Source organism: Papaver somniferum, chromosome 8, assembly GCF_003573695.1.
Source record: "Papaver somniferum cultivar HN1 chromosome 8, ASM357369v1, whole genome shotgun sequence".
Taxonomy (NCBI): domain Eukaryota; kingdom Viridiplantae; phylum Streptophyta; class Magnoliopsida; order Ranunculales; family Papaveraceae; genus Papaver; species Papaver somniferum.
This window is the reverse complement of record NC_039365.1, coordinates 36,464,633-36,477,837: the sequence shown is the minus strand read 5'-3', so window position 1 is coordinate 36,477,837 and position 13,205 is coordinate 36,464,633.

The following is a 13,205-nucleotide window of genomic DNA, read 5'->3' as shown; positions in this document are numbered from 1 at the left end:
AGTTTACTCAAAAGATGTTCAATTTCTAAAGCATTCTTTTTAAGTTTTGCCTCAAGTAAGATACGAGTTGATCGAACTTCAGGATTTTCCTTATAAGAAGCCTTTTCACTGGAGCCACAATATTTTACTACACCAAGAAGGTTATTGACATGTTTTTTTAAATGTTTGAATCTATCAGCTTGAATTCTAACAAGATTTAGAATTAATTTACTCTCTCTAGGCGTTTCCTCTTGAACGACAGAGTCAGATTCATTAGAAAAACACATGTCAGTGTTAGTCTGTTTCATTTGAACACAAGGTTCGTCTATAACAGAGATTGAGGGATCTTTCTCATTGATAGAATTAATAGAAACAAAGTCTTTATTTCTGGTGACGCGTTTATCAGAGACAATACTCTTGTTCATAGAGTCAGATCGCTACAAACACAGACTTGTAAGGTCTTTAAACGTGTTTTCCTGCTCTGATACCAATTGAAAAATCGGGGGTACAACAACCACACCCAATATTTCGATTAGCAATCTATATGGACTAACTCCAATATACTTTCTGTTAGAGCATTTCTCAGTCGAACTCGCATGCGTTGCTATCTCAAGCATGTTTGTCAATGTTAGTGATCCAAACTATAAGTCTTGATTTATAGTCTATGATAGCTAAGTCTCGGACTAGGATAGAAAGTGTAGTTGAGCTCAAGGACTTCATGGAGATTCATCATACAAGTAGAAGAACTACTCAAGGAACTGGTGGAACTTCTCGACAAAAAGGTATGTGAAGACTTGAACTTATCTATCACTCAAAAGTCTATCTAATATATCTCCTACTCTTTGAGACAAGAAGTCGTATGCTATATATATATATACTTTGATTATACACATTTGGTATTTCGAGCCGAGTATGCCTCACCTATCTATATCTCGAAATATGTGTTGGTAAGCTTTTCGCTTCAATCAAGTTTATCTTTACCATGTGACAAAAGTCATGATATGTTTCAATCATCTTGAAAATTGCTTTGACTAGAAATGGTGTAACAACTACATAACGTCCTCTAAGAATGTTTCAATGATTTAAATGAGAGTTTAGATTACATAACCAATGGTGGACATATGCATTGATGTGGAAACACATTTATGTATCTTGAACCAAAGTTTGCGAACTTTGTTCATCAAGAGAACCGGAAGAATGGCGTGAGCCAAGTCCTCGAACTCAGTCCGAGAACTGCCGAAGTTCTCAAACCCAAGAATTTCTGCTGGAGTTGACAAACTATTTGCGTGAAGCTAAGTCCGTGAACCGAGGAAGTTCTCATACTATAGAATTTCTGTGGAGTTTGTAAACTCTGCCTGGTAACTTAAGTCTGCGAACCTAGTCTGCGAACTTGAGAAGGTTATATATTTGAAGATGATTTATGAACTTATAATTAAAAAGACTAAGGAATGCAGTTTGCAAACCGTGGTTATAAAAGTTCATGAACCGATTCAAGTGAATCAAATCATCTTTGCTTCAATTGTGTCTTGTGTAGTACATAAAATTTCCTTGCAATTGAACAACTCTCTAACTAGTTCATTTGAAATCATTTGAACTAGTTACGGTGAAGAAGAACATGGTTGATATGAAATGCTCATATGGCTAACCTTTTGGTTAACTATTGTTGAACCAACAAGTGCATACGTTTGGGTACAGTTAACAAACCTAGAAGCGTGCATTGTAAAGTGTGTGTAACAAGCTAAGTTTTCGATCTAACGGTTGAGAAATATTATCTTGAATATAAATCAGGTTTTCATCTAATGGTGGATATTGATTACTTTGTTATCAAGGTAACTTAATTGCAAACCCTGATTTGAAAGACTATATAAAGAAGACATCTAGTATTGTGCAAAACTAATCCCCACACCTTACGTGTGATACTATTTTGCGTGCTAGAGTCCATTCTCCTTTAACCTTTGATTTTCTTCTTCTAAAACCAGGTTAACGACTTAAAGACTTCATTGGGATTGTGAAGCCAGATCGATACTACTTTTATCGTAGTTGTGTGATCTGATCTTGCATCTTCTATAGTACGAGTACAATAAGATTGATTGGCTTGAGATTGATATATTCGATAGGCAAGATATAAAAAGTAATCACAAACATCTTCGTTTCATTGTTTGTGATTCCGCAACATCTTGTTTTGCTACCATACGGTTAAGATTGTTGTGAGGTGATTGATAACTGTAGGCTGTTCTTCGGGAATATAAGACCGAATTATCAATTGGTTCCTGTTCACCTTGATTATTATCAAAAGACGGAACAAAACCTTTAGGGTTTATCTGTGGGAGACAGATTGATCCTTTGATAGACTTGTCTGTGTGAGACATATTTGTTTATTGTCAAAGCCTACGATTTTGGGTCGTAGAAACTCTTAGTTGTGGGTGAGATTAGCTAAGGGAATCAAGTGCGCAGTATCCTGCTGGGATCAGAGGCGTATGGAGTACAGTTGTACCTTGGATCAGTGGAAGAATAATTGGGTTCAACTACAGTCCAGTCCGAAGTTAGCTTGGAGTAGGCTAGTGTCTGTAGCGGATTAATATAGTGTATGTTCAATCTGGACTAGGTCCCGGGGTTTTTATGCATTTGCGGTTTCCTCGTTAACAAATTTCTGGTGTCTGTGTTATTTCAATTTCCGGATTATATTGTTTTATCTTTATAATTGAAATAATACAAGTTGTGCGCTTAGATCATCAATTAGAATAATCCAACCTTTGGTTATTGATTGTCATTGATTGATCCTTGGATATTGGTCTTTGGTACCATCCAAGTTATTCCTTGTGTTTGATTAAATACTCGCTGATTTATATTAGCTTGAGTAAATCGAAACAAGAGAGAGATATTAACTCCTTGAGATATTTTTACCTAGATTGAGTCTGACTGTCTAGTTGATTCTCTAGAAAGTATTTCGGAGTTAGTCCATACAGATTGCTAAGCGAAATATTGGGTGGTGTTGTTAGACCCCCGCCTTTTCAATTGGTATCAGAGCCGGCAAACACGCTCAATACCTTACAAGTCTGTGTTTGTAGAAATATGAGTCTGAGGACAGAATCTCTTACGCATACCAAGATGCCTCCTAAATCTTTCAACCATGTCAGTTGTCTCGGGAATACCTCAAAGGATTGCTCCTTAGTTGATTCTTCCGAATCCCAAGGTAGGAAGATTGTCTCATCGTGTGTTGGTCACTCTTCCTCAAATGAGACATTGGACACAATAGCAAAAGCTGAAATGGAGCTCACCAGAATCGCAAAAGATTCTACTGAGTTTGTTGATCTTCAGAATCATGATCAGCTCATCGATGAATTTGGAAAGTCTATTGATCGAGAACGTGTACTCTACAACATCATTGAGTCCTTTTCTAAACATATTGAGAAACTTGTTCAAGAAAATAATCTACAGCGTGAAAAGATTTGTGATCTTGAAAAGATTGTCAAAGAAGGCTCAATTAGAGAAAAACGTTTGATCAAGACGCATTCATCTGATCTTGACAGTTTTCGTGTTGAAAAAGAAAAGATAGAAGCATCACTTTTACTATCCCATGAACAGTGTATGACCTTGGAAAAGGAAAACTCTGTCTTAAGGAAAAATTCCTCTGTCCCAACTGTTCCTCTTGACATACAGTACATGGAGAAATATCCTCCAGAAGAAGATTGTGTCGAGAAAAGTTTATATAATTTACAATCTTTTCACATGGCTGTAAAGTTAAAACAGATGCCGTCTATTGCGTCTTATCCACGAATATGTAATTTATGTGGTAAAGGAAATCACTATGATATCCGTTGTTTTTCCAGAAAGAAACAAATTTCTAAACTTCGTAATTTGGTTCTTTCCACTATCAATGGAGTAAATACTCAGTCGACTACTGCAGTGAATCTCATGATCACAAGAAACCAGGCATCTTATAAAAATGATCTCTTTCCTAGAAATCATTACAGGACTTTGGTGCATTCTAGTGGTATAAATTCTTGTGCTGCTAATGAAAACATGTTCTGTGCTTATAAGAACAACTCTAGTAAATCTAAGTCTAAAGTATGGAGAGCCATTTCAGAAAATCCTTTAGAACCGGTCTCTAGAGGTCCTAGACTCAGTAATCAGAAAGCCTCTTTGGTTGAACCTTCAGGAAGGGCTGTGAGAAATTTTCCTATATTTGGAAACTGCCAAGGAAAAACAAGAAATACCGAGGTCAGATATCCTGGTGGAAATCACAACTACTCTCTCAAAACCTATGGTGAGACTATGTATCCCTCTGCTACTTAGTAGCAGAAAGTTCCGTTCTTGTATCTAACTCGAGAGATACAAGGATAATGTTTGAGAGATGCTCAAGTGATTAGATGATTTTTATCAGTTTGTATGTTTGATATCTTATGATGTGAGTTTTTAGTATTTCTTTCTTTCGTCACTGTGATCTTTCTTTTTAGGGCTGGAGAAATTTTGAAAGCAACACAGTATGCAGTTTTCCTGGTTGGGTCCAGTTTTTGGCGTATGACTCAGTCCACGAATGTCCGTATCTCCTCAAGGAACTCTAGGGTTTCTATCTAGGGTGTACACTTGAACATATATATATCTCATATATGTGTTCATTAATCTTCAAAAAGGAACTCGATGGAAATTATTCCCAAGGAAGAAGTTAACCCTACTGTAGAGGATGATCTCAAAGAAAGTGATCCTGCTCAAGAGTTTATTCTGAAGAAGATGCATGAAAGGAAAGAGTATAACTCTTAGATTGGAGAATCTGTCAAGGATTTGATTCTCGTTCAGAATGAAGTAAAGAACGAACTTGGTAACCTTCAACTGCAGATAAACTAGCTTATTGATGGACAGGCAAAATCCTTGGTACTCAGAACATCTTGATCAGGAATCAGAAGAAAGTTATTCTTGACTGCGCTAAGGCTCGAAACTTTTTTCGCATTGTTGATCGAAAAACGGTCAACAAAATCAAGGATATCAGTGACTCCTATTTTGATGGACCATTCCAGAGGTATGAAATCATCAAAAAAAACTGAGTTTTATTTGTTTCCTAGTATGTCTTCTTTTTGGTTTAGTTGGAAGAATAACTAGTGCTTTGAATAACAATGATTGTGACTGCACATAACTATTATTGTTCATCATCTTCTTCTTTTTTAGGTTTATTGGTTTAAATTCTAGACATATTTGGAGGATGATGTTTTTGCAGTATTAATCTTTATGATTTGATATATTGCAATTTGTTATGGGATATTGGTGTTTACATCCGTGAACTATGTTTGTCCCATACTTTGTCAAAAGTAAAGTCGTTCGTGTTCGGTATTCACGTACTGGTAAAAGAATGAATGGACTTTTGACAAATACAAAAGTTAAGCCTATATTGTCAAATATTTTGATGGAAGATAGGTTAAAATCTTTTGTTTTCAAGGATTATGTCTATTAATTGTCATTATGCAAATAGTGATTGAAGATAGAATGAATCCTTGTGTATTCCACAGTATTGATCATCCCTGATCCATATTTTATGTATTACTGTGAGGCTCCGTAATGTATCTTATGTTGAGCACTATACAACCAAGTTGATTTTTTAGCTTAGTTGTTGTTCCGTGAGATATGTTATGTCGAGCATATTGAACTAAATTAATCATCTTGTTTGGTTATTTAGTTATTGCTCCGTAAGTTTTCTTATGTCGAGCAAAACAAATGACAATTGAATTGATCACTTTTTGTGTTTAATTTGATTGCGTATTCCGATTAAATTAATCATGGGTTTACTTATGATTAATTTGATTGAGTTTTTGGATATAGGAAATCATTCTTATGGTTTTTGGTGTCCAATAAAAATCCTTCTTTTCTTTCGAAATTAAGGTCGCTCTTGTTGTTCTTTCGGGAATGACATCTAATGGGGGAGAGTTCTTTTGAACTTGTGCTTAATGGTCATATCTTGAGGGGTGTGCAGCTGTGGAATTTTAGAGGGGTTATCTTGTATCTTTAAACTCCTTGATGAATGCATTTAGCTTCGTCTTTATGATTGCATCTAAATTAGTTGGTATGTATTTTTTCCTTTTTTCATGAAATGTCTCTCTCGGAAATTTCATTATAATCCCGTTCTTGTACCTTTGCCAATTTTATTGACAAAAAGGGGGAAAATTAATATGTAGCTCACACTACAAATACATATGGTTTTCGGATCATTGTGTACGGGGGAGTAATTTCCATGTGAGACGGAGTATTGACTAAGGGGGAGTGATACATACCACCATAGTATTATTGTTGAAGTTGTGATACGATTGAACTTTGACGCTGTGTAATAATACTATGACACTATATAACAATAATCGAGAACTATATCTTTTCATTGTTATAACTACGGATCTTCAACAACGGTGATGCTAAACTTACAACCTTTGGGATCATTGGAATACTTGGAAGTGACGAAGATTTCGAGGAATGTTAAAGATTAGACATGTGGAATATGAGCTACTAAAGTTTCTTTATCCTTTTTGTATTCCATATGTATTGATAGTTTTGTCACTAAAATTGACAAAGGGGAGATTGTTAGAGCATTGCTCGGTGGAACTCGCATGCGTTGCTATCTCAAGCATGTTTGTCAATGTTAGTGATCAAAACTATAAGTCTTGATTTCTAGTCTATTATAGCTAAGTCTCGGACTAGGATAGAAAGTGTAGTTGAGCTCAAGGACTTCATGGCGATTCATCATACAAGTAGAAGAACTACTCAAGGAACCGGTGGAACTTCTCGACAAAAAGGTATGTGAAGACTTGAACTTATCTATCAATCAAAAGTGTATCTACTCTATCTCCTACTTTTTGAGACAAGAAGTCGTATGCTATATATATAGACTTTGATTATACACATTTGGTATTTCGAGCCGAGTATACCTCGCCTATCTATATCTCGAAAAATTTGTTGGTAAGTTTTTCGCTTCGATCAAGTTTATCTTTACCATGTGACGAAAGTCATGATATGTTTCAATGATATTGAAAATTGCTTTGATGAGAAAATGGTGTAACAACTATATAACGTCCTCTAAAAATATTTCAATGATTGAAATGAGAGTTTGGATTAGATAACCAATGGTGGACATAAGCATTGTTGTGGAAACACATTTAATGTATAAGTCCTATTCCTTGAACCAAAGTTTGCGAACTTTGTTGATCAAGAGAATCGGAAGAATGGCGTGAGCCAAGTCCGCGAACTGCCGAAGTTCTCAAGCCCGATAATTTCTGCTGGAGTTGACAAACTATTTGCGTGAAGCTAAGTACGTGAACTCAGTCCGTGAACCGGCGAAGTTCTCATAACCGATAATTTCTGCTGGAGTTTGTAAACTCTGCCCGGTAACTTAAGTCCGCGAACCTAGTCTGTGAACTTGAGAAGGTTATATATCTGAAGATGATTTCTGAACTTCAACTTAAAAAGACTAAGGAATGCAGTTTGCAAACCGTATCTATAAAAGTTCATGAACCAATTCAAGTGAATCAAATTATCTTTGGTTCAATTGTGTCTTGTGTAGTACATAAGATTTCCTTGCAATTGAACAACTCTCTACCTAAATCATTTGAAGTCATTGGAACTAGTTATGATGAAGAAGAACATGGTTGATATAAAATGCTCATATGGCTAACCTTTTGGTTAACTATTGTTGAACCAACAAGTGCATACGTTTGGGTACGGTTAACAAACCTAGAAGCATGCATTGTCAAGTGTGTGTAACAAGCTAAGTTTTCGATCTAACGGTTGAGAAATATTAGCTTGAATCTAAATCAGGTTTTCATCTAATGGTGGATATTGATTGCTTTGTTAACAAGGTAACTTAATTGAAAACCCTGATTTGAAAGACTATATAAAGGAGACATCTAGTATTGTGCAAAACTAATCCCCACACCTTATGTGTGATACTATTTTGCGTGCTAGAGTCGATTTTCCTTTAACCTTTGGTTTTCTTCTTCTAAAACCAGGTTAACGACTTAAAGACTTCATTGGGATTGTGAAGCCAGACCGATACTACTTTTATCGTAGTTGTGTGATCTGATCTTGCATCTTCTATCATACGAGTACAATAAGATTGATTAGCTTGAGATTGATATCTCCGATAGGCAAGATATAAAAAGTAATCACAAACATCTTCGTCTCATTGTTTGTGATTCCGCAACATCTTGTTTCGCTACCATACGATTAAGATTGTTGTGAGGTGATTGATAACTCTAGGTTGTTCTTCGGGAATATAAGACCGGATTATCAATTGGTTCCTGTTCACCTTGATTATTATAAAAATACGGAACAAAACCTTTAAGGTTTATCTGTGGGAGACAGATTGATCCTTTGATAGACTTGTCTGTGTGAGACAGATTTGTTTATTGTCAAAGCCTGCGATTTTGGGTCGTAGCAACTCTTAGTTGTTGGTGAGATCAGTTAAGGGAATCAAGAGCGCAATATCCTACTGGGATTAGATGCGTAGGGAGTACAACCGTACCTTGGATCAGTGGGAGACTGATTGGGGTTCAACTACAGTCCAGTACGAAGTTAGCTTGGAGTAGGCTAGTGTCTGTAGCGGCTTAATACATTGTGTGTTCAATCTGGACTAGGTCCCGGGGTTTTTCTGCATTTGTGGTTTCCTCGTTAACAAAATTTCTAGTTTCTGTGTTATTTGAATTTCCGCATTATATTGTTTTATCTTTATAATTAAAATAATACAGATTTTGCGTTTAGATCATCAATTAGAATAATCCAACCTTTGGTTGTTGATTGTCATTGATTGATCCTTGGATATTGGTCTTTGGTACCATCCAAGTTATTCCTTGTGTTTGATTAAAGACTCGCTGATTTCTATTAGATTGAGTAAATCAAAACAAGAGAGAGATATTAACTCCTTGAGATACTTTTACCTAGATTGAGTCTGACAGTCTAGTTGATTCTCTAGAAAGTATTTCGGAGTTAGTCCATACAGATTGCTAAGCGAAATATTGGGTGATATTGTTAGACCCATGCTTTTTTACTTTCTAGAGAATCAACTAGTCAGTCATACTCAATCTAGATAAAAGTATATCAAAGGGTTAATATCTCGATTTCTCGATTTGATCTATACTCAAGCAAATAGAAATCTGCGAGTCTTTATCAAATACTAGAGAAATAACTTGGATGGTACCAAAGACCAATATCCAAGTGTCAATCAATTTAAATCAACAACCAAAGGTTGGATATTCTAATTGATTGATCTCAACGCACAACCTATGATATTTCAATTATATAAATTTTTTTATTGCGGAATAGAAATAACACAGACACCAGAAGTTTTGTTAACGAGGAAACTGCAAATGCAGAAAACCCCCGGGACCTAGTCCAGATTGAACACCACACTGTATTAAGCCGCTACAGATACTAGCCTACTACAAACTAACTTCGGTCTGGACTGTAGTTGAACCCTAATCAATCTCACACTGATTCAAGGTACAGTTGCGCTCATTACGTCTCTGATCCCAGCAGGATATTATGCACTTGATTCCCTTAACTGATCTCACCCAGGCCACAACTAAGAGTCGCTATGACCCAAAGTCAAAGACTTTAATAAACAAATCTGTATCACACAGAAAAGTCTATGATGATAGATAAATCTGTCTCCCACAGATAAACCTATGAGTTTTTGTTCCGTCTTTTGATAAATCAAGGTCAGCATGAACTAATTGATAATCAGGACTTATATTCCCGAAGGACAGCCTAGTATTATCAATCACCTCAAAATAATCTAAATCGTATGGTAGCGAAACTAGATATTGCGGAATCACATACGATGAGACGAAGATGTTTGTGATTTCTTTTTATCTTGCCCTATCGGAGATATAATCTCAAGTAAATTATTCAATTGAACTCGTACGATATAAAATGGAAAGATCAGATAGCTCAACTACAAGAGAAGTAGTTTCGTCTGGCTTCACAATCCCAATGAAGTCTTTTAGTCGTTAACCTACAGGGTCTCGATAAAAAACCTAAGGTTAAAGGAGAATCGACTCTAGCAAACCAACTAGTATCACACATGAGGTGCGAGGATTAGTTTTTCCAATTGCTTGATGTCTCCTTTATATAGTTTTCAAATCAGGGTTTGCAATCTAAGTTACCTTGGTAACAAAGCATTCAATATTCACCGTTAAATGAAAAACCTGATTCAACCAAGCTAATATCTTTCAACCGTTAGATCGAAACTTAGCTTGTCACATGATGTGATTTTTAATCGTTGTTGTAGTAATAAAGATTCGAACTCTAAGACTTGTGAAGATTAAATTTAAAGATAAATAAAAACGAGAGTTATTGGGACTAGGATTTCACCGAATTCATATCATCAAGTTCAATTATTTATTCTTCAACAATTCTAGCTCAATAAATAAAAACATGGACTCTTATTTTTGCCAAGATAGATTCTCAAAATATTAGTTGTAAATCCTAAGTATGGGACATCAAAACATCTAAGAAAGCATGACCCATCAAATGAAATGACAACTAATTAATCAAAATCATAATTCTATTTTAATTAGTGCAAAAGTCATATAGAGAATAAAATAATTTTACCCATGTATGAAATTCGGCTTCCTCCGTCGTCACGGGATTGGGGTTTAGCTACTCATGATGTAGACACTCTCAAAATATTTTTTATATAGCTCAAATGGTGTTTACAATGAATAAAAGGAGAAAAATAACATAAACCGCTAAACAGGCGTTACAAACTCTCCCAACTCTCGATAACCATCTATGACTCCAGTAAACTCATTATATAGTCTCAGCAGCACCCAATATCTCTTGTTCAATGCGCAGATATTCTCTCTTTACTCCATTATTCTCCACGGGAATATTTTCCATTATTATCATCACGCGATTCTAAGTTGTTTGATTCATCCCAAAACCCCCCATTAGACATCCGAAAATATTAAAAGAATATCCTACGTAACTTCCTACTATAACTCAGAGAATCAAATAACTTAAACCCGAAAATATCTTCTTTTGACTTCTCTGCCAAATCATGGAGATTTTATTCTCCTTCCCTTTTCTGTTACGTGTATATGAGATGTTGAACTATCTTCAGGATAATAACAAATCAAAACAGAATATCTTCTTTCCATTTCCTTCCATACAACTCCTCCAATCAATGCAGAATATACTCCCACGACAAATCTTCTCCAAATCAGCATGTAATAACACAAAAAATATCTTCACCTCTATTTTCTTCAAACCGAGAGTATATCCTTCCTTTTACAAATCAAAGGCAATCAACACTCCTCCCCTTATCCAATCCGGGAGTGCGAATAGCAATTAGGATGCCCCTTAGTAATTGGGTGCCCCTTATCCAAAACTGAGAGTCTGAATAACATGTGTCCTCCGGGGTACAAAAACCACTTTTTGAGCAACTTTCTCCGTAAGAGCTTATTTCATGAAAACACCTACAAACAAGTTTATTAGTGATAAAATGAGTCCCAGCTAATGTATTTATGGGTGAAAATGCTTCGCACTTTCGTGCTCATCATCACACACAAATGAAATGTATTCATTTAGGTTTGAGTAACCGTACCTAAACGTGTATACTTAGTTGGTTCACAAATAGTTAACCAGTGGTTAGCCATATGGGCATTTTCATATTAACCGTATTCATCTTTCTCATAACTAGTTCAAATGACTCATAAGAACTAGTTGACGAGTTGTTCAATTGCTTAGGTCTTTATTCATAGACACAATTGAAACAAAATCGGATTGATCCACTTGAATCAATTCATGAACAATATACCCATGGTTGCAAAGATTGCATTCCTAATAATTTATTGTTTTAAGTTCATGAACTACCGATTTGAGAAATAACCAACTTGGGTACGCGTACGGGTATGCGTACCTTAGCTACCGGGTATGAAAACTTTCGTGGGTACGCGTATGGGTATGCGTACCTAAGATGACTGGTTTACTAGTTTGCAAACTTACAAACTTAGCAGAAATTTTCGGTATGAAAACTTCCGCTGGTACGCGTACTGAACCTGTCTCCTTCACCAATACCGCATGCACACATATGCACGCACTTGGTTTCCGGCACATGGATTTATACACTAATGTGTGAACACATTATATATGCTTATATCCATAGATGGTAATCTCAACTCTACATTTCAATGATTGAAACATTCTTCTATAATGTTATAACAATCGTTATTCACGACTATCGTCATCAAAGCTATTTTCAAGATTGAAACGTCATCATGACTTTCGTCACGGGTAAAGATGAAAATGGTTAAAGCAAAAGCTTACCAACACATATTTCGAGAAAAGATAGGAGAGTAAACTTGGCTCGGAATAGCAAATGTGTATGTATGAAAACTATCATACTTATACGACTTTGTCTCAAGAGTAGGTGATAGAATAGACTTTTGAGTGATAGATAAGTTCAAGTCTCCACATACCTTTTAGTTGTATGAAGTTCCACTTGTTCCTCGAGTAGGTCTTCATCTTCATAAGATGATCTCCATGGAGTCTGAAGTTCAACTACACTTAACTATCCTAGACCGAGACTTATTCATAAGTAAACTAGAAATCAAGACATACAGTTTTGATCACTAATATTGACAAACATGCTTGAGATAGCAACGCAAGCGAGTTCGACCGAGCAATGCTCTAACACGATATTACCTCCATAACAAACTCCGAGTATAAAATTTATGATCCGTTGATAACTCTAAATCCGACTCCTCGCAATGCGGCCTAGAAATATTTAGAGATTCGTATGGATACATATTATCCAATTAAGATCCTTAAAATACTTGAGACGTTAGGACCTTTGATAAATTTAATCGACGACATATAATCAGATTTAGAAATTTCTGAAGAGTAATAAGATACAGAGAAAATAACCGTCTGCCGTGTTATTTTCCTCGGTGTTCATCAAAAATGAAACTTTCTCATAAACTTCTGAAAATACGAGGGTACCCAAATATACTTCAATCTAAAACTTTTCCTACCTATAAGTCCTTTCTTCGAAAGTTATTGTCTATGGACTGATTCGAGACAGTGCAACTAATCGGTTCACACTTCGTGTGATCGTCTATGGATACTAGATCGAGACAATACAACAACGAAGTATGTTTACTTGATAAAAAGGTTCGGACTTAACCAAACACAATAGGATTCACTTATCAAGTAAATAGGAATTAACGTTTCTGTGATTTACTTTAAATTAT